Below are 22567 nucleotides of genomic sequence, written 5' to 3' on the forward strand. Positions count from 1 at the left end.
TTGATCATCAGCACTACCGGGTATGGGGGGCTGAGTCTGACCCCACACCATGTGACAGCTGTCGAACTAACCCTACAGCTAGGTAGCAGTACCTCACCAATACCAAAGGTAAGAGTGATTTGTGGCAGCCTATTGCTTGCCTCTGAGACTCCTCAGGGAAATTGTGGTGGAACAGATTGTATTCCTTTCTCTCAGTTCTACAAGTCTCATACCAGCAAAGACAAACAGAAGCAGGATCTTGATCTTGGTTCAATATATATTTTATTGAAGCAACAGCATTCTACGTAAAAAGGTGTGAGTTGCGATTATGAGGATAATGAAACAGTGTTATCACAACAATGACCAGGAAAGTAAAACAGAAGAAGAGTCCCACCATATTGTCACAATAGTGTTCCTAATATCTCTACCTATACTACTTGGTGTCTACATGAGAGCAAATAGAATTGTGATAGCCCTAACCAGCTCTTCTGGTCCCTGGAGATAAGCCCAACCCCATACCTTCATTCAGAGGTGAAGAAGAGGTGTGCTAGTCTGCTGCGAGTCCTCCCGCATAGACAAAGAGGAGCCAAAAGGTATCTGCAGAAACTGCACTGACGTGCAGCATGAGATGGCAAGCTGGCTGCAAGTCTCCTCTACCCTGATGTGGGCAATGTGATGTTTTATAATAACATATCTGTTATTCTAAGAACTGCCCTTCTGTGACAGTTTGTATTTTCTGTATAGGGTAGATGATTTACTCTTTGGATTGGCAATACCTGTTAAATATCATATACAGCCTTGGGTTAAACACAGGATTTAAATGTTGTGCAAAGAAATGAATGATAATTTCTGGTGGAAGGACAACTGATAAAAGAATGAAAAACATCTCCACTAAAATGAAGCTTTGCTAAAATAATAAAAGGACTAAAAGTGAATTGTAACTGGGTGAGAGGCACAGGCCACATGCCAAGGGCTAAATAATGTGTCCATGTAAATGCTAAGATTACCTCACGACAACACCAGCATTCCAGATGCACCACACAGCACCCTCTTACACAACATGGAAACAGCACATAACCACCGTGAGCTCCAAGACATCAGCCAGGTCATGTTATGTCTGTTTGCTGATACAGGATGTAGTAGGCACAGGCAGGCTTTACCTATCCCAAGAGGTAGCCCCTGGAAAAGCAAAATGCCTTCTTCATCTATATGTAGGATTAGGGCTAAGATACAACCCCTCGAAGTTGAGCCTCACTGAGTACTAGTAAGTCTGACCAATCCTACATGGCTGTACCTTTTCACCTAGCCTAGCGATATCCAAACAGAACAAGATAGTATGTGCAGAAAAGGTGATAGAGGGGAGGATACTTTTTGGCCCTGAGATTTTCTAGAAAAGAGATGCTCGGAGGTAGCAAAACCACCAAACCAGTGCACAAATATGTCCACTCCCACTTCTATCTGTGGTCCCAGGGTTGTCCTTAGCGTGTCTGGGACTGTCTTTATTAACAAGTGGACCCAAGACATGGAGTTTCAGTGCAGGGCCATCCACCTTGATGATACAAAGGGAAATGGGTCTCATAGGGGAGGGTTGAGTAACACCATAGATACCCCGTGTCAGGATATCTGGGACACTGAGATAGATAGGTACAAGTGGACAGAAGGGAAGGAGCAACCCCCTAATTGTACAGAAACTAACACTGTATTCATTATCTTTCAGAGGCAATGGAACAAATCAGCTGGTTACAAATAAAAGCTGTGGCACAATCCTGCAGATTCCGGGCATGCAATGGAGCACCTCCATGCTGATGAACACTTACTGGCAATGCAGTGAGTTTGCTTATACTTAGCTCGTCCCAGGATGACATGGCCTCTGTTCCCTCATCACCATGCACACCCCAACCCTGGTCATTCCGAGGAAGATCAATCACAACTGCACCAACACCCACTAAATAAGAAGACAACTCTGTTGCATCAGGCTTGAGAGAAAAGAACTGCTGATTATTTGGCTGGGCTCAGTACAAGGACATTCCAGAGGAATTCAGACTGTACACCAATGCACAAGTATCAGCGGGAGGGACCATACCCTTCATCACCTTGCAGACAAATGCAAACGCCAGCTGGTTACAAATAAGCAAGAGGGAAGTGTTCAAAATGATGAATGGCACTGAGCTTGGTCTTAATGCAATCAAGGAAGATCTGAGAGCCATCTGCCTCGTGGCAATGCAACATCAGTATGTATTGGACTTGATGACAGCAATGGGAGATCGGTTATGCACAAAGATCAGTGCATCTTGCTGTATATTCATACCTGGCATTGGCATAGAAAATGGGACTCTGACTCTTGCTATCCAAGCATTGCACCAGCTACAAAAAGATATGAGTGAAGAGGGTGGAGCCCCTGAGCATCAGTGGATCACAAACTGATTCTACTGGGTCACCCGGTGGCTGACCGGTCTATGCACGTCATTGTTGCCCATTTCCATTGTATTACTGTTTTTGTGTGGTTTCCTGCAAGTGGGGGTTTCCTGCTGTAAAAACGAAATCCTAAAATTAGGTAGAATGCTAGTAACTAGGGAGGTAGGACAACAAGCCCCAACAATGTGACTGCCATGAGATATGGGTTTGATGGTGTAGTTGAAAAGTCAACTAGAGGGGGAATGATAATACTGGAATAATCAATGTCAATGCACACAATGGTACCTTCATATATAGGAATGATGTTGCATCACCACTATTAGATATCCCTGTTGTGAACTCTCCATCAACCTCGACAGAAAGGTACATGGTCAGGCAGGCTCTGAGACCGGTGGGGTGGCGTGTAGCCAGCAGACTAATGCACAAACAGGAAACTTGGATCAAATCCCGCAGATAGGCGCAGCGACACCACCATGGTGCCAGGAGTTAGGCCCCAATAAAACACACTTGGCCAGAGTGGAGAGTGCAGTCCCAAAAACACCATAACTTATATGCCACATATAGTTACGAACACTTAGTCAATCAGAAAACAGCAACCACGTGCCCCTCAGGCCAGACATCTGGACACGTACTTGCTGGTCCGCAAGGTCGAGGCTCACCTGCATTTGTAATCAGGACCTTATTTATGCCTCCATGACAACTGTTTGCATTCTTAATTCTTAAGTAATGTTTCAATTATTTAATGGTACTCAGAGAAATTTGTAAAACACCACTCCAAAATGATGTACCTTGAGAGACAGTCCACAAACCCCGGACCTGTAACTGCTTTCCCAGCCATAATGTTTAATGAAATAAACCATTTCTGTTTTGCCAAAAGCTTATTGACTTCTGTTTTTTTTAAAGATAAATTCACATTCGAGCAATGCCCTCATTCTCAGAACTCCCTGGAATCTCACAGATTTTTCATGTAACTCAGCGGAATTCCGCAGAGTGAAACTTCCACCCAGCCCTAGTTTATTGTTGTTGCAACAGTCACAATAATGTTTTACCTTACTGTTACAAATTGGTTTACTGGATGACTGGGCTATGAACCTTAGTCAAGCAGCAAACAGAATCCTAGTCAGGATAAGGCATATATAAACCACAAACTAACCTGTGTGCAATCCCTGTAATCTTGACACAAAGTAGTGAGGCTTAACTTAGAGGCAATGCGTAAAGTATTTGTGCAATATTTAAAACAGTAAAATAGTGGACGCACCAAACAAATAGGATCCTACACCAAGTTAGGAAAATAGATCTTAATTTAATCAATAAAATAAGACCAAAACAACAAAAACACAATTAATAGAACCAGAGATATTCAATGTTGAAATATTTAGAGGAAATAGCACAATAAGTCATAAACTGTGGATATCTGGTCCCACTGCAGTGAGACAAAGTCACAAGTTCAGGCCAACCAAGATAGAGCACGGCCAGCTACAGAGACCCAGTTAGGACAGCTGAATGGAGTACATTAAGTCCTGGTTTGCAGAGCATTGCATGGATCCACATTGAAGATGCATCATGCAGCTGAAGTGATGCATTGGTTACAAGATGCAGAGAGGCTGTGATGTGAGGTCCTGTTGTGTGATCATCAAGGATCACATCAACAAAAGCTGTTGAAGTTAAAGTTGGAAGTCAGGGATGTGTTGTAGAGTCAGGGTGATGCATCATTTCTGAGGAGCTGCGGGACTGTGATATGGAGTCCGGACTCATAGTCAAGGCTTCCTTCAAGGGGAAATCAAGGGTCTGCCCTTGGGATGTTTTGTGGAATGGCGGCTCTGGTGCTGCATCAGGCTGTGATGGTGATGCAGGTCTTTTACAGCATTGTTGATCCGTGCAGTGTGGCAATGTGTCAGTTCTGCTCAGTTTGGGCAGTGAAGCAAAAGAGATGCATCAGTTCTGCTGGATCAACAGAGGCTGGTAGAGTACCTTGGGCCCACTTCCAGGGGTCCAGGAGTGGAGGTGCACCACTTGATAAGAAAAACCCACAGATGGCAGGGTCCAGGGGCAGGTACCAAGTTATTGGACGCTTGTTATTTCCCTGTGGCTTCAGATCAAGAAGCCAACCAATTAGCCCTTGGAGTCACTCTCGGTTCAGGGTTTGTGGTTCAAGGGATACAGATCTAGTCCTCACCCAGGCAAGAGGGCAGCAAGCACCAGCTCAGCACAACAGGGCATCAGTTGCTCCAGAGCAGCAGTCTAGCAGAGTGGCAGTTCTTGTAGCAGCACAGCAATCCTTCTTCCTGGCAAAGTATGAAAAGGTCTAGAAGTGTACTGAAGTGGTGGTGTCTGAGGTCCTTCTTTTATACCCAATTGTACATTTGAACTGAGAAGAAGCATCAAGAGGCATGTATATGAAGTGCACAGATGCCCTGCCTTCCCCGCCCTGGCTCCAGACTAACTACAATGGGTATGCAGCCCTTTGTGTGGAGACAGGACACAGCCTTCTCAGTTGTAAGTGAACCAGCCTCATCAGTTGGATGTCACATTCCTCTTTTTTTAAAGAAGCACCCAGAAATTGGGAATTAGACGGTTTCTGTACTCTCCCCTAAATCGCACAGAGCAGTTGGTGACGCCCCTGAACAGACAGCGTTAAACTCACCTTGAAGTGCTGCCCCACTATATGATTGGGCTCACCTGCATCTTCCCTCATGTTCTAAGTGTCGCACACCCACAAAGGGTTCACACAATAAGTTGACACTACCCCTGTACTCACTATTGAACAGTGTCCATTGGCTGAATTGACTGTCATTATGCCTCCAAAGAAGCAGTAGCTCAGTAGGGTCTCCAGTTTTTTTAATCCCGGCAGAGACACAAGTTACCCCGCTGGTACCACCCATTGGTGACACAATGTCTTTCACTAAGGAACATCTGCCTGCATACATGCAAGATTTCAAAAGGAACTCTGAGAGTAACTTAAAACAGATCTAGCCTCTTCTTTGGAAATTCTTAAGTCTGACCTTCATAGTTCAACTTTTTTCAGCAGGATGAGGACTCAGAGGGTACAAGAGTATTAGATCCTGATACTAAAATGCTTGACCTGGAACAACGTACCAGCCAGATGGAGGACCTAACTCAATCCCTTCACTCCCAGCTGCAGACATCTTTCTTGAAGTGTGAGGATCTTGAAAACAGATCAAGACACAAACACATATGGATCTGGGACCTGAAAGAAGGAACGGAAGGCCTAGACCTGGAAGACTTTGTAACAGGCTTTTTTTCAGAACTGCATGGAAACACATCTCTGAAAGTCAAGATAGACAGTGCCCATCGGGGGTCTTCAAACATGTGGTGAGAGAAAATGCCCATGTAATATACTGGCGAAGCTACATTCCTTTAAAGTTAAAAAGGCCATCCTAGAAGCAGCCCGGAAGACGGACATGATCATGTTTCAGGAGGCTACCTGCTCTCTTTTTCAAGACATAGCCCTTGCAACTTTGACAGGTGTCAACCTAGTAGGGGTGCCAGTCGTACCCTGACCCCCCTGATGTCCCGGATCCTGGCGGTGGCCTACCCTGATTTGGATGGGCGCTTGAGGACATCACAGCAGACACAAGGGGGTGAGTATCAGCACATTCTGCTATCTTTATGTGCAGTGGAGGCGTCTGGGTGGGGGAGGAGGGTTGTGGGTGACATTAGGCCTGGACGTTTCCTGTAGTGTAGTCCTCTCCTTTAGGCATGGCCCTGTGCCCCCGCCCCCCACCTCTGTAGGGTGCCAAGTACAGCTATCCATGGTCCTGCATCATCCAGGTGTGTATTTGTTGTGCATAGACCTGTAGGCCTGGTCACAAGTACTGAGTAGTATACCCCGATTGCGCAGCGTAGTGCATGAGGCTCCTGTGTCTGTCCTCTCCGCCAACGGTGTTGACATTGCATGCACTCAACCTGTTTTATTATTTCTCCCCCCCCTTTTTCTTAATCTGCTTGTGCATTAGTATCATCAGGCGGAGGAGATTTGGCATCGGAGCACGAGGGAGCTGCAAGTCACAAGGCCCCGGTGGGCCGTGGTACAGACACCGAGGGCACCAGTGATCCGGAGGGCGAGGGGAGCACCACAACGGGGACCGGTGGTGACACCAGCGACACCGACACGGCCTCAGATGGGAGCTCCCTAGCGGTGGCGGCAACATCCGGGCCCCCCGCCTCTACAGGTACAGCCGCCACCCAGCGCACCAGCCCCGCCCTCCCAGCAGCCCCTCAGCCTACGCTCCGTGCCCGCTCGCCCAAGAAGGCGGGCATCTCCTTCGCCCCAGGCACCTCAGGCCCTGCCCCTGTCACCCCTGCTGCCCTCAGTGAGGAGGTCATTGACCTCCTTCAGACCATCATGGTTGGGCAGACTACCCTTTTGAATGCCATCCAGGGGGTAGAAAGGGAGGTGCATCGGAGCAATGCCTACCTGGAGGGCATTCATTCGGGTCAGGCTGCCCATCAACGATCGTTCAATGCTCTGGCCTCAGCACTGACGGCAGCCATTGTCCCTGTTTCCAGCCTCCCTCTTCTAACTGCCTCCAGCCTGTCTCTGTCTCCTGTTCCTCTGCCTATCCCATCCACACCATCAGACCAGCCTGCACACACCTCAACACCCAAGGGCAGCTCATCCAGACACAAGCACCACAGATCCCACAAACACTCACCCAAGCAACACCCAGATGCAGACATGCCAACAGTCACTACCACCTCTGTGTCCCCCTCCTCCTCGTCTCCCTCCTCCCTCCCTGTGACGTCTACACTCACACCTGCATGCACACCACCATCAGCCAGTGCTTCCATCACCTGCACACCCTCCAGTCCAGTACGCACACGTGCAGTCACCACCCCCACTGCCATTTACACGTCCCCTGTGTCCTCTCCCACTGTGTCTGTCACCCCCTCTTCCAAGACACACAAACGCAGGCAGCCACCCACCCAACAGCCATCCACCTCACGACAGCCTACGTCACAATCACCTGCACCCAAAGACAGCACACCTGACTCTCCTACAACCACATCCTCTTTCTCCACTCCCATCACCACTACTCTCACCCTTTACCTTGGTCCTAAAATTTTTTACCTCTCTAATCTTGACCTCTTTCCCTCCCCTGACCCACCCCCTCCATCTGCTAAGAGTCCCAAGAGCACCTCAGCCACCACCAGCCCAGCTTCGAGTGTCACTGTGGTGCATGGGTTCTGGAGCCCACCCTTTGCCAGCAGTGCCACTTCCATCAGCAGCAAGGGGACAGCCAGCCCCCCCCCAGGCAAGAGGACCCGAAAACTCAAGGGCCGCCGTGAGAGGAGTGCCACGGCTGCCCCCAAGGACCAAAGTTCGGCCACTTCACCTGCCACAACATCCAGGGGAGGCAAGGGCCAGAGAGCCTCTTCTAAGGAGCGAAAGGGCAGCAGGGCGGAGAAGTCAGCCAGCAGGAGCGCGGAGCAGGAGGGACCCACAAGCCCCATCCCGGCTGTAAGGGAGGACACCAAAGGGCCCAGGACTCAGTCACCGAAGGGTCCAGCAACTGCACGGTCGGAGGGCGACTGAGCAGGGAGTCCAGGCCAGGTCTGGCTCCCGTGAATTACTGGACAAGCACTGCTGAACAGGGCCCGCCGTGCAGAAGAGCACCACTGAACAGGGCCCCGCCTTGCAGAAGAGCACCGCTGAACAGGGCCCCGCCGTGCAGAAGAGCACCGCTGAACAGGGCCCCGCCGTGCAGAAGAGCACCGCTGAACAGGGCCCCGCCGTGCAGAAGAGCACCGCTGAACAGGGCCCCGCCGTGCAGAAGAGCACCGCTGAACAGGGCCCCGCCGTGCAGAAGAGCACCTCTGAACAGGGCCCCGCCGTCTCAAGCACCGCTCCGCTGGGCCCTTCCTGTCAAGCACCGCTCCGCTGGGCCCTTCCTGTCAAGCACCGCTCCGCTGGGCCCTTTCTGTCAAGCACCGCTCCGCTGGGCCCCGCCGTCTCAAGCACCGCTCCGCTGGGCCCTTTCTGTCAAGCACCGCTCCGCTGGGCCCTTCCTGTCAAGCACCGCTCCGCTGGGCCCTTCCTGTCAAGCACCGCTCCGCTGGGCCCTTCCTGTCAAGCACCGCTCCGCTGGGCCCTTCCTGTCAAGCACCGCTCCGCTGGGCCCTTCCTGTCAAGCACCGCTCCGCTGGGCCCTTCCTGTCAAGCACCGCTCCGCTGGGCCCTTCCTGTCAAGCACCGCTCCGCTGGGCCCCGCCGTCTCAAGCACCGCTCCGCTGGGCCCTTCCTGTCAAGCACCGCTCCGCTGGGCCCTTCCTGTCAAGCACCGCTCCGTTGGGCCCTTCCTGTCAAGCACCGCTCCGCTGGGCCCTTCCTGTCAAGCACCGCTCCGCTGGGCCCCGCCGTCTCAAGCACCGCTCCGCTGGGCCCCGCCGTCTCACGCACCGCTCCGCTGGGCCCTTCCTGTCAAGCACCACTCCGCTGGGCCCCGCCGTCTCAAGCACCGCTCCGCTGGGCCCTTCCTGTCAAGCACCGCTCCGCTGGGCCCCGCCGTCTCAAGCACCGCTCCGCTGGGCTCTTCCTGTCAAGCACCGCTCCGCTGGGCCCCGCCGTCTCAAGCACCGCTCCGCTGGGCCCCGCCGTCTCAAGCACCACTGGCACAATGACAGTGCCGGATCTGTGTCGAGCTACTGTTCACGGTTCACTGTGCCCACCATGCCTCCTCCTTGACCAGTGGTGACTGTTATCCACCTGATGGACTGTGGCTTTGCACTCCCCAGGATGGCACAGTGGGCAACCCACCCACTGTAGAGACTTGAGAGACTGTGGCTTTGCACTCCCCAGGATGGCACAGTGGGCAACCCACCCACTGTAGAGACTTGAGAGACTGTGGCTTTGCACTCCCCAGGATGGCACAGTGGGCATGGTGGCCCCTTCGTGGATCTGGCGTCGTGGACTCATGTGGCTGTGGTGCCCCCCCCTTCCCTTCCCCCTGAGGTGCCTGTAGTTTTGTCTTCAGATGCCCCTGCAGTGTTCTCTCCAAAGACTCAGGTCTCCTGTGTGGGCTTTGCCCTTGTGTTGATACACTTTGGCCCACGGACACTTGGAATTTCGTTATATGTGCAGGACTATTTGCCTCGGTTTATCAATTGCACTAAATATTGAATTGAATTATTTAGATTTTTATTGCTATTTGACCATGACTTATCAGGGGCTATTTTTACATAAATTTTGATTCACAATTTAATTATGTCTTTGCATTTTTCAGCGGGGGTTTGGGTGGTGTCACTGTGACTTGTTGCTCTGCATTGGTGTGTACATAGTTTGGGGTGGGTGGGGGTCGCATATGTGTGTGCTGTAACCTTTCCTCCTCCCCCCTCCCCTGTGTCGTAGGTGCGGTACTCACCGTTGTCGTCTGCACCGCCGTTCGTACTCGTGGTAGATGAGCAGGTAGACGAGAGCAGGTAGTATGTTTAATTCGGGTTCCATGCTGTCCTCCTTCCTCGTGGAGTGCGTAGAGGTGAGCGTTTTCCCGTTCGTAGTCTGTTTCCGCCGTGTTTTTATCGGCGGTGCTCCCGCCCCGGAAAAGGTGGCGGATTGGTGAGTTGTGATAGTGTGGGCGGTACATTGTCTGCCGCCTGTCTGTTGGCGGTGACCGCCGCGCTGTTTGTTTGTCCCGCTGTGGCGGTCGGAGTGTTAAAGTGGCGGGCTGTGTTGGCGGTTCCCGCCAGTGTCAGAATTCAATTTTTTGGACCGCCGGCCTGTTGGCGGGTTGGCCGCCGCTTTATCACCGACCGCCAGGGTTAGAATCACCCCCTTAGTCTTTTGAATCAAAACACACCAATATTTGTAGAAAAGGTTGCAATGTACCTGCAATTCTCTTGGAATTCCAACTAATGATTTCATTTATTTAAATCAAGGCGAAAGAAGAGCTTCGCATCATTCAATTGTGTTATCATGTCTGCAATGTTCGGACCTGGATATTGTTCTCTTTCAATTGCCTTGTTCACTTGGCGCATATCGATGCAGATGGATACAGCTTGTTCACTGCCCTGAATGGCACTTCTAAATGCCATCCAGGGGCAGGCTGGTCAGAACACACAGAAGCTGCCTTACCTGGCTGGCATTCACTGTGCCCTTTCTGGCCTACAACAGTCATTCCAAGGTCTAGCCTCCTCAATGGCCATAGAAACCTCATGCCCACACTCACACCTCTACCCCATCCTAAATTCCTCAACCCAGCCCTATCCAAAGCACACATAAACATGCACGCACCCACAGCAGCAACCCCAAGCAGTACATCCCAACAGCAACACAGCAAAAGAGACAGGCACAGAAATACACATGCAAACACTCCACACACTAGCACTAACATCAGAAGCATACCCACAGGCATTACACTCACCACAACACAACCACACACCCCACTACCAGCTCACCCACAGACACAACACCCACCACTACTTTTTTCAAGCATATTTTATTGATTTTTCAACAAATAAACCATTCCTAGGCATCAACATTCGACAGACCCTATACAATCTTCTCCCATGGGATTCATAGTGTCAAACATGTCTTTGTAATATTATATTTTAATCCTTACCATCCCAACAGAAACATAACTTTCATTCTAATGCTTTGCAACTCTTGCCTAGTTTCCCCCTACCCGCACTGTGCTTCATTCAACATCCCTTTCGTGTTTATGTCTTGTTGGTGTAACTACGAGAAGGTTGATCCTGTCATGGCTCAGGATCTTACTGGTGGCCTTCTACTGGCTGTCGTCCTTGTCCCAATGTATAATTATTACTGCATTCTAGTATGTGCGAGGTTGGGTCGTCATCCTGGGGAAGTTCATCTTGGAGGCTCAGTGCCGTGACTAGCACTTCCCAGGCTGTGACCCATACGTGGATCCCTGTCCCCCTTGAGCCTCCTTCATTTGAATCACTCCTTCATGTACAGCCCAATTCAGCATCTCTCGCCTCCAGCCCCCATAATTTGGTCCCTGGGGACTCTTCCATAGTCTAGTGATTTCTCTTTTAGCAAATATGTATGCCAAGTCTTAAAATTGACTTGTGATTTTTGTTTTGGGAATATGGGGACATCAATGAAGAAGGCAATGGGCAGGGGTGTCGGGGACCTCTTGGTTTGTGATCAAGGCCATCATTCTAATGATCCCTTCCCACTAGTCTGCAAGTTACAGGAAGTCCCAAAACATATGTAAATATTGTACTTTTGCCTCCCCTCAAGGGGGGCAGTGCACTTCTGCACTCAAAAATTACTGGCTGATCCTGACTGGTGTAAGGTAGGCTCTGTGGAGTACATATAGGTTAATTAATTTAAAATGAGTAGGGAGCACCTTGGGTATCTGCTCTAAGATCCACTCCCAGTCCCTATCCTCTATGGGATGGTTTAAGTCCTCTTCCCACTTCACCTTTAGTGTTGTCAACTTTAGATTGAGCTCTGCCTCTGTCGTCGATAAAGACATGTTACCACCTTGAACTTCCTTGTCGCAATGACCAAATATTGGCATACCTTCGATGGGGTCGGCTCTGCAAAGCGTGATTGCCAGTATCGATGTATAGTAGTTGTCACCGCTTGATATAGGAGGAAGTACCCTGGATTCAAAGAGTAACTTTCCTGAAAGTCTGCGAGTGGTAGGAGAATATCTGTCCCATAAAGTGCTCCAATAGCGGTTGCCCTGGTGGCAATCCACTCCTGAATCCCTCGCCATTCCCCTTTGTGCGGTAACGTTAGGAGGAACTGCATTGGGATGTCAGGGGAATATGGTACTTTGAGTTTGTTTCGTGGAAGACATATGTCCCAGCACCTTTAATGTAGTAACTTTAGGGAGAACTGCATTGGAATGTCAAGGGAATATGGTATTTTGAGTTTGTTTCGTGGAAGGCATCTATAACAGCATTGTCTTGCTACAGAGATCTCCTGAGTCTCTTTAGTAATCAGGGATCTCGGCCGGAGGAGGACACTCTGCAGCTCCCGCATATTTGGGGTTTCCGTGGTGGTCTCCCCCTCCAGAGGCAATTGTGCGGCTATCCACTTGGTCAGCCACTGTAGCTGGCCTGCCAGATAGTATGCTTCAAAATCTGGAATGGCCAAACCCCCTTCTGTAACAGGCCTCTGTAGCATTGCAAGAGCCAAAAGAAGGTGGCCTGAGCCCCCAGGACTCCCGTTATCATTGAGTTGAGCTCAGCAAACTAGGAGCCCCATAGCAGTAGAACCACAAAATAATAAAGAAGGTGTGGCAACACCATCATTTTTAAAATAGACCAACTGCCAGCCACCAAAAGGGGGTGTGTACTCCAAAATGCCATGTTGGTTTTCAGTCCTTGTATCACTTTCCCCTGGTTTCCCTCTAATATATTGTCCTGTTTGTGATATATTTTTGTCCCCGTATATGGGAGGCACTGGGCTTCCCATCGTAGGGGTCCCAAGTCAAGCGGTGGTGTTTGTGGGGATTTCACAGGGAATAAGCATAGTTTTTGCCAGTTTACTCATAAGCTCAACAAGTTCCCGAATTGTTCCAGGAGAGTGCGAGCACCCATGAGAGCCTTCTCTGTGTGTTGGAGAAAGAGAATGAGACCATCAGCATGAAGCACAAAATACTGCTACTGTCCACCTGATCGCAGACCTCCATACGCCTCACCTCTACGGGTGTGGCATGGTAGGAGCTCCATCACAAGCACAAAGACTAGGGGTGACAAAGGGAACCCCTGTCTTCCTGTGTTGTGCCACACGCCAGTCTGTATTCATATGAAATAATGCCACCAATGTGGACCTGTGCCCGAGCGTCTTCAGATATAGTTTTGTCCATTCCACAAACTTGTTACCCAAGCTGAACTGACGCAAGACTTCTTGTAGATAAGGCCACTGTAGGCCGTCAAATGCTTTTTCTATATCATGGGTACTCGCAAACATTTTCCCAGGGGCCAAAAAGTTTGGTCTGTGACGTGCCTGGGGCCGCATTGATGCCAGGGCAGTGGCGGTTAGGTGGGGTGACTAGGGGGACTGGTGGCAAGGTAGGTGTAGGGGAAGCAAAGAATATACATCTAGTTGCTGAAATAAACAATGGGCAACCAGAAAACCTGGAATTAATCCCGGCTTACCCACTTTTCCAAATTGTGTGATCCTAGGCAATTGCTTAGTGTCACTTTCCTTCCTTTTTCTGCATTATCACATTTAAGATGACCTCGAAATAGATGATTCATAATGTGTGCTGCACAAAACCTGATTCTGCCATTGATTTAATAAACTATAATGTTGTTTATGTATGATAGGAACCCAGGCCACCCGTAAAGTGCACATACCAATTGACTTGCCTCTTTAATTTAATATTGGTGGTGTTCTCAGCGTAAGGGGAATAATTAATGTTTTCCAATTTATGTTTCCAAATCTATGTTTGAAAACTATCACTTATAAATGAATACATCTCAATGTGCTGATAAAACAAATTGTACTAAGGCGGAAAGGTTCTGCATGTTAACTAAATACACCTTTTTAATTTTGAAGAGACTGTCTTAGTTTTACACTTATGCTGCAAGATGTCTTTAAAAATGAAGGCATTTCTAAAATTAAGTGCAGGAGTCCATAGTTACTTCCTTTCTTTAACACCAGTTAAGTTTGAAATAAATGATTGTGTGTGTGTTTAATATCTTTGTTAGTGCGGAGTCGAGCAAACAGCTGCTCAGTGCTCCCGTTGCCCCAGGGGCCGCATGTAAAGGTCAGAGGGGCCGCATGAGGCCCGCGGGCCGTACTATGAGTATCCCTGTTCTATATCAACAGCTAAGACTGTTGCAGTTATTGCATCATAAATCTCCACTTCCAGGTAACTGACAATCAGTGCTGTGTTCCTACCTGGAATAAAGCCACTCTGATCTTTGTGTATTAGAGCAGTCATATGTTGCATTAATCTGGTGGCTAGAATTCTGCTGAGTATTTTGTAGTCGACGTTTAACATCAACAAGGAGCAGTAGGCCTTCATGTCTGTGCTCTCCTTCCCCGGTTTTAATAGCAGCACGATAAGCGCTTCCCTAGTAGAGCGAGAAAGGAAACCCTCTTGTTTAGCTGCCTGGTACATGGCGAGTAATTCAGGGGCCAAGTGCTCCATGTAATAGGAGTAAAACTCCAAGGGTAGACCCTCGCTGCTTGGAGTCTTTCCCCGTGTCAGCTGCTTTATCACTGTTTTAATCTCTGGGACAGTTATATTTCCTCCTAGGTCTACAGCTGCCTGGGGGGAAAGGGTGGGAGTTCTGCAGTCACCAGGAATGCCCGCAGAGCATCTGTCCTGCCAATGGATGTGTGGCTATCTAGCAGTGCATAATATAACCCAAACTCCTCATTGATATCGGTCTGGCTGTATAATCTGTCCCCACAGGATGCCGTCAGTTCAGCAATAACCGAACCCCTCTTATAAGGATTGGCTATCCATGCCAGGAGTGCCCCTGTTCTATCTCTCTCTGCGTGTGCTTGTGCCATATAATCAAAGCATCAGAGGGGTTCCACCTCTTCCGCTACTTTCTCTTTAGCTTCCAAGAGATCAGAGTGGATCTCTGGTTGGCCTGAGTGTAGTCGCTCTAGGTCCCTGAGGTAATTTTCTGAGATGTCTATGTCCCAAAGTAAAGTTCTCCTTACTCAAGTCACCTCTGATATACAGGGTCCTCTTACCACAGACTTAAATGCATCTCACTTGATGAGTCGGGCCGAGGAAGTTTAGGTGTTTTCATAGAAATAAGAGTCTACGATGGTGCGCAGGGCTTCCCTGAATACTGTCCTCCAGCGGTTTGGGGAGCAATCACCAGGTCGGTATGGGTGGTGTAGGTCTACCATATCTCAACCCCAACAGGAGGGTCTTGTGATCTGAAACCGTTTGTGTTAGGTATTCTGTGAATGCTACTATTTCATGGATATCCAGGGAACACAGAACTGTGTCCACCCGTATGTGCAAGTCATGAGTAAGAGAATAATGTGAGTAGTCGCGTTCTTCTCCATGTTGGGAGCGCCATGTGTGTATGACTTGCCATTCTCCTTGTCAGGCTGAAAACGCTCTAGCACCACTATTGATTGGAGAATCCTAGGGTGGGGGGTGGGAACGCTTCCTGGGCAGATCTACAATGCAATTAAAGTCCCCTACCAATAAGGTTGGTCCAGTCAGATATGGGGCAACAATTTCAGAGAGTGCAGAGAGGAAGCCAGCCTGTTAGGCTTTTGGACCGTATATACTCCCTATAGGGATTTCTTGAGCATCCATTTTGATGATTACATATCTGCCCTGTGGATCTATTGTCTGACTAGTGCACTGAAGGAGTGCTCCTGCTCTGATTCAAATTAAGGGCCCTCGGGCATAAGAAGAGTATATGGTATAATAAAGTTGCCCTCTCCACCTCCGTCCTGAAGCTACACCCTCTTTAGCGTTGAAATGGGTCTCTTGAATCAATGCTATCTGTATTTCTCATCTTATCATTTGTGAGTATAACTTATGTCACTTGTGCATAGAATGCATTCCCTGTATGTTCCAGGAAAATAATTTATACATCATGGAGGCCACCATTCAGTGTGACAGTCGAAGATTAGATCAGCGCAGGACCTTAATGGTTGAGATTTTAGCCCCGGGAGCCCCCTTCGTGCCACATCACGGTTGGTGTTCTTCAAGTAACCCATCTCCCCTTCCCCAGGACAACTATCCATGCTCCACTCATCCAAACCAACAATCGTAGAACATTCAAGTGTGGGCGCGTGTCCAAGGCCAGTGTTCCAGCATATTGTCAGGAAAGCTCCAGCTCTGGGGTCCCCCCCATCTCACCCAATTTGGTATGACTCATTAGTAGGTAAGCCCCCATAGTAGGCCCATGAATTTCTTCCCCTTAAAGAGGATCCAAGATCTATGTTTGTGATCCCCTAAAGGAGGGGATAAGTTATTCTATTCTATTATGTGTCAGCAGTGTGTCAGATTAAATCATCTGCTGTTCTGGGGGTGACATGTGGCAGTTCTGAGTCTGAGTCCTCCGTATTAACATCTTGCAATGCTTCCATGAAACCTCCTACTTCTGTGCTTCGGAACGGCATGGGTTGATTCTCTCTTTTACCTAATGTTGTCAGTTCCTCCACTGCTCTTCGATGACCTCTTTGTATCTCCTCATCAGAAGGAGCGCAGTATCTGGAGCTGTACTGTGTCTTCTTACGTGGGCGCCGTTGTATTCCTTTTTCTCAAGGGGCTTTACTGGGGCTGGCTTCTGAGTGTGCTTCCAATCAGTCCCATACTTCATTTGGAGCATTGAAGAATTGTGTCCCGTCTTGTGCACTGACCCTCAGCCATGCTGGGAATAGCATTGAATATTTCTGACCCCATTTGCAGAGTTGTTTCTTAGCTGCTAGGAAGGATGCATGCTGCCGCTGCACTTTGTGTCTGAAGTTCAAGAAAAGCATAACTCTGCTTTTGTCCATTTGCAGAGGGCCTTTAGTTGTGGCTTGAGCAAGGAGATGGTCTCTGTCATGGTAGTGTAACAGATGGGCCACTATTGGACGTGGTGGGGCCCCCGGCATGGGCAGCTAAGCCGGGACTCTGTGTGCTCTTTTCAGAGCAAAAAAGGAGGCTAACCCCATCTGTGCTACTTCTTCTCAGAGCCAACGTTCCAAGGAGGCCACCATGTCCAACCCCTCTGTAGTTTCCGGTACGCCTATGATTCAGATCTATTTTCCCCATCTTCGACTCTAGCCTCAAGGGTCCGATCTTTGGATTAAAGTTCCATGGTGCGGGTCTGCATGCCAGTGACATCATTGGGGCCTCTCCAACTATGCGGTCTGTCGCAGTGACTCTCTCTGAAAGGCGCTGGTGTTCATTCCTTAACAGGCTCAGGTCTCTCCCCAGCATGTCAATTTTGGTCTCCAATGCCTCTCTGGAAGCAGTTATGGTCTGTTGGATGTCCTGCAGTGACAGATTAGGCTGTATGTCCTGTTGGGGGATCAGTCTCTCCTCTGCCAAGCCCCCCATTGGTTGCTCCCCCAGCTGTCTGGTGCCCATGTCCATGTCTTTCTTCCTGGTGTCTGCTGGGGAAGGTGGGCAGTTTTGGCCACTTACGAGGAGGGTTCCACTGCTGTTTCCAGCAGACAGACACTACTGCTGAACCTAGTGGAGAATAGTGGGGTTATTTCCTGAGTGGTGCATAGTGTCAGGCTGTTGCTGGAGGTAGTGGCCAGGAAAGATGGGAGTGCTTCCTGCTGTTTCATATCTGTCTCCAGTTGTAAATAGTGGATCTTTTGTGTTGTATGCAATAGCAACTCTCACTGAGCACTGGAGTCCAGTGCACCAAAGGCACCCTCTATTTAGAATTATGTGGGGGCAGTTCATTTCCTCCCTGTTTCTACTTTCTCCTTGCAGTAGGTCATGCACCAGGCCTTTTGGAAATGCTTTGAATTAGTATAGGGATCAGGAAAGAATGTCCCCTCTCTACTACATGAAGGTTTTGATAGTGCCCTCCAAGATTCGCTTAGCCTCCTTCACGCTTGGGGCATGGAGTGCAATTTTCACCTGCCCCTGTATGCCGCCAGTGGAGGGTGGGAGGATGTAACCAGAAAGCTATTGTGCCTGGGGGATATTTTGCGGGCAAGGCAACCCCCCACCAACCTGTGCATGAGCTCGCCAGCATCTTTGCAAGTGCTGGTAATAGTGTCCCTGTTGCTTGATAGCACTCAACACGCAGGCTCGGTTGCCATCACTGGTCAGGCAGTTCGCTCATTCCTGCTCTCCAACCTATCTCCTTTGTGTCGGCTGCTCATGGGGGAGACGGATCGGCATCAGAAGTCCCTCAAGTGTTCTTCTCCCTGCCCCATTCAATGGTGAGTCGTGTATTTGGTAGGTGAAGGGGCCCTCAGTTTCAGCGCTGCCTCTGTCTTCCAATCCGTGACTCTCCTCTCTTTCCACCCCAGGACCGCGGCACTGCTGGTTTGTCCGTGAGCACTGGCCTCCCCTTGGGGCTCACCCTCTCCTCGCCTTACTGCATGCAGGCTCTGCTGGGTTAGCACTGGGGCCAGTGGCTGTCTCGGTACAGGGCTCTGTTCTCAGGTTAGAAGCTGTGCCATTACAGGCTTTACCGCTATTGCATGCAGCTCTGCCTGCCGCCATGGCTACTTCACTCAATGGTGAGTGATGTGGCGATTGTTCACACCAAGGGTCCTTTACCAGATGATCCCTGGCACCTCCCTGCTAGGATGCTTTATCTTCACCCTACGATGTGGGTCATTCTCGCAGGCCAGACGTGGGTCCTGTCTCTTGCCACGGCAGTCAGCAGGCTGACATTTTGTGTACTGCCACTAGAGTGGGGAATCACTAAACTCATTGAGGCGGAGGAGAATAAAGCATCGGAGACTCACGACCATTTTTGTCCCCCATGGGGGTTGTTTTTGGGGCCTTCGGGGGTAGTTAAGTAATCAGGATGCAGGTGGATGGGGGCTCCCAGGGACAGAGCTCACAGATCCATGTCTGCTCACTGTGGTGTCCTGGCCACGTTCCCCCACAACACCCACCACTACACCAACATCCACATACACAAAGAGCACACCCGCAGTCAATGCACCCACCCCAACAAATGCATGCACCAGCACACCCATAGATACCACACTAACACATACCACATCTACTACACACACATCCACACACCCATACTAGACCCAAACGCCCACACTCACCCAACAATCAGCAAGAGACACAAATCTAAAGATATATCGCATACAAAAGACCCTCAAGCACCCACACCTTCAACACATACATGTGCAACAGACACAGACACTTCCTTTACTTCCTAAACCCAACTCCCTGAAGGCCACTGTACCCACTTTCCTAAGGAGGACCTCTGGCCCGACCCCTACCAAACCCTAAACCAACCTTTCAAATGTCTTCTGGCCCTTGTACCTCCCAAACCACCCCTTCCACATCCCACCCAGCCTTCCAAACATAAATCCACCCCCCCCAAATGTCTTTCCACCCCTTCCAAATCCCAACCCACCCATTCCAAATCCCAACCCACCCCTTCCAAATCCCAACCACACCTTCCAAATCTCAACCCACCCTTTCTAAATAGCAACCCACCACTACCCAACCCACTCCTCCCAAACTGAAACTGAACCTTCACAAACCAAAGGACACCCCACCCACTGAGATCAGTGAGGTGCCTGCTCTCTGCCACATACATGCCCCTTCCAAAGGAGGTTTATTTTGGCTGTGACATTAGTAGGCAATTTGTGGGCATGAACCCACACAATGGACTACTGGCCTTGTGCCTTTGTGTTTTCTGTACAGTTTCATTTAAGTGACTTCTGAGAGAGTTATCTCATTTTAATAAAATATTTTTATTTTGAGAATACTTTTGTCCTGGTCCTATTTTATGATTGCTACTAATTGTTTGCTGATGATGTTATTTTTGCCAATGTGTGTGCCATGCACTTACTCTCATTTGTGACAATGCAGGGCACAGGTTTTATCTTTTCGATTTTTTTTCAAAACATACATTAGTGTTGTGCATTTGTGATGGACATATTAATTTTGGCGCAAGCATTCATGCTGTTACTGCACATGAAATGTATATAAGTTACTGTTTTTGTGACTGGAGAATACACGTGTGTTTATTATGACATGGTGTGTCAATGATATGCACATATGCATTACACAGGGAATCTGCCACTTTACAGATCTATTTTGTGATATATTGCACTCACCAAAGGGACATGTGAACTTCATATATGTCTGCCATGTTTGCATCTTAACAGAAAAATGTGTAGTATATTCTGTGTACACCCACATGTAGCATGTTGTAGTGTAATTGCTACATTATCATGGGTATACCGTTTAAGTTGATTATTTCCATATTTTAGGTGCACTATTGCACACACCTGTGCAGACACATTTTTATTTGTGATTGTTAAGACTTTTTGTGTAGGTGTCCATTGCCATGAAGGCACTCCGCAGTAGATTGATGTGTGATTCTTGTATCTGATACATTATCTGACTATAACATTACATATTTCAGCATTGCGCAGTATGATGGTGGTGATTGCACACATTATTAGGCCATGCATGCGTCCATTATACTGTGAAGCCACAACTCCAAGGATAACAGGAATGTCCATGATTTACCTTCTGTTCCAGTGATAACAGGGTTGATTTTCATCTTGGACCTGGCTCAGGAGCAATGGCAGGACTGGTATTAGCGGGTTTATGGTTGCAGGATATGTGGAAAGTGTTAAAAAGGTGAGTTTCATCCTTACATAGCACTCAAACTGCCAATTTAGATGTGGAGGTTTAGCCACCACATTTGCATCGGCCGGAATGCACATTGTGATTGGTTCAGTGGGGAAGGAGGCTGTTGTCCCGCTGCCAGCCGCTTGTGCCTTTGGCTCTGCCGATGCCAGTGAACTTTCTTGGGGGTGATGGTGGGCCATCAGCAGTCTTTCGCCTGTGCTCTCACCACGGGTTTCCAGTCAAAAAGTCAACGGTGGGACCGTTACCGCCAACTTCTAAATTAGGCCTTATGCTTATGTATCAGCTGGTCTTTTAAAATGTTGGCTCTTCTGTAGGTTATTAGGGGATAAGTGCCTATTTTGACCAAGATGTATGAATCCACTGTGAGGATATTTCAATTCTTTTGCATGAGCAGTTTGATCTGTATTGCTTCATTTGAATAATTCATTATAATGATAAAGGCTTGGTCATCTTCATCATCTTTTTTCTCTTAAAATTATTCTTGCCTTTTTAATGTTGTAGATCTTAAAAAACTGCTGTGAATTATTTTCTTTGGATAGTTCTTATTTTCAAATCTTGTGCATGATTCTTTACTCTGCTTTTGAAATTCAGTTTCCTATGAGCAATTTCATTTTATTTGTATAAACTTTCAGTACGGTATGCTCCATTTCAATGTTGTTGGGTAGAAACTCAGCATGCAGGACTGAATTGGTGGCAGTTGGGTTTCTGTGTTATGTAGTCTGTAAATAATCATCTTTACAGCAACATTTTATGTCAGGAAAAATACTTCAGTTGGTACTGATTTTAGAAGTGAATCTTTTATTTGCATCATTCTGATTTAGTATTTGAAATAACATCTGAAATTAATTTTCTGAGCCATTCTACATAATAAAAAATTAATCACTAAAACAAAGTCACATTATTATCCTCTCAACAAATTTCTCATTCTCAGTGGAGCATACAATTTTCTGTTCCAAGCATGTAGCAAAGTGAGAATGAAAATTCCATTGTGGTTCCAAGTTGTGCCACTAGATTTGTTTATTAAACACAAATATGTTGTTATGAAGACACAAATGAATAATTTCTATTAATATGAGGTTATGTTGGTAAAATGTTATGTTGTGGAAAAATTCAGATGCTTCAATTCATAAGCTGTGTTCAGTACTCATTTAGCACAATATCACATCAATTGTGACTAGTTTGTATGTATCTTTCAAGGATATATTCAGCAAATGGAGAACCAGGTTACCAGTGTCACGCAAATGTGAACTTAGATCTTTTATGAACTGTGCCAGAAAATGAGCAAAGTAATTAGAGATTGGTTCAAGAATGCACTTAACTGATACAATTGGCCTCACTAGAATTAAAGAAACCTCTAGTGAGGCCAATTGTATCAGCTAAATGGTCCATTGTTTAACTAAAGTCTGGTTACTTTGCATTCTTATGTGGGCTTTATATGATGCTGAACTATTAAATATTTCACTTCTTCACCATTTATGAGGCCATATTTAACCACTAACTCAGTTTAGCCTCATGTTCCTGGAACAGATCCTCCGTGGGGTTGTTCTTCAGTTTCACAGAACGGTTATATCTCTTAGTTGACTGTTATCTTCATTGATGTAATTTTCTTTGGTTAATATCATGAGGTTCCCAACTTTGTCAATTTTTTTTAATGCTTCTCTCTTTTTTGTCATATTACTTTACATATATTTAATATTGTTTTTTCCATATGCTAAATGGACAATTAGTGAGAAATGTCAATTTTGTTACGCGTGGGAAAATGGGACAAAAACATGATTTGTTTTTTTTCCATTTATGTATTTTCTGAGATTATTCATTTTTAGGGAATCCAGCCATTCTAATTCCTCAGTCTCATTCTCTGTTCGAGTGTTCAAATCCAAATTCTAGAGGATTTTCAGGATTGGTAAATCTTCCACTTGTAAAGTGGCTAG

Source organism: Pleurodeles waltl, chromosome 4_1 (genome assembly GCF_031143425.1).
Source record: "Pleurodeles waltl isolate 20211129_DDA chromosome 4_1, aPleWal1.hap1.20221129, whole genome shotgun sequence".
Classification (NCBI taxonomy): Eukaryota; Metazoa; Chordata; class Amphibia; order Caudata; family Salamandridae; genus Pleurodeles; species Pleurodeles waltl.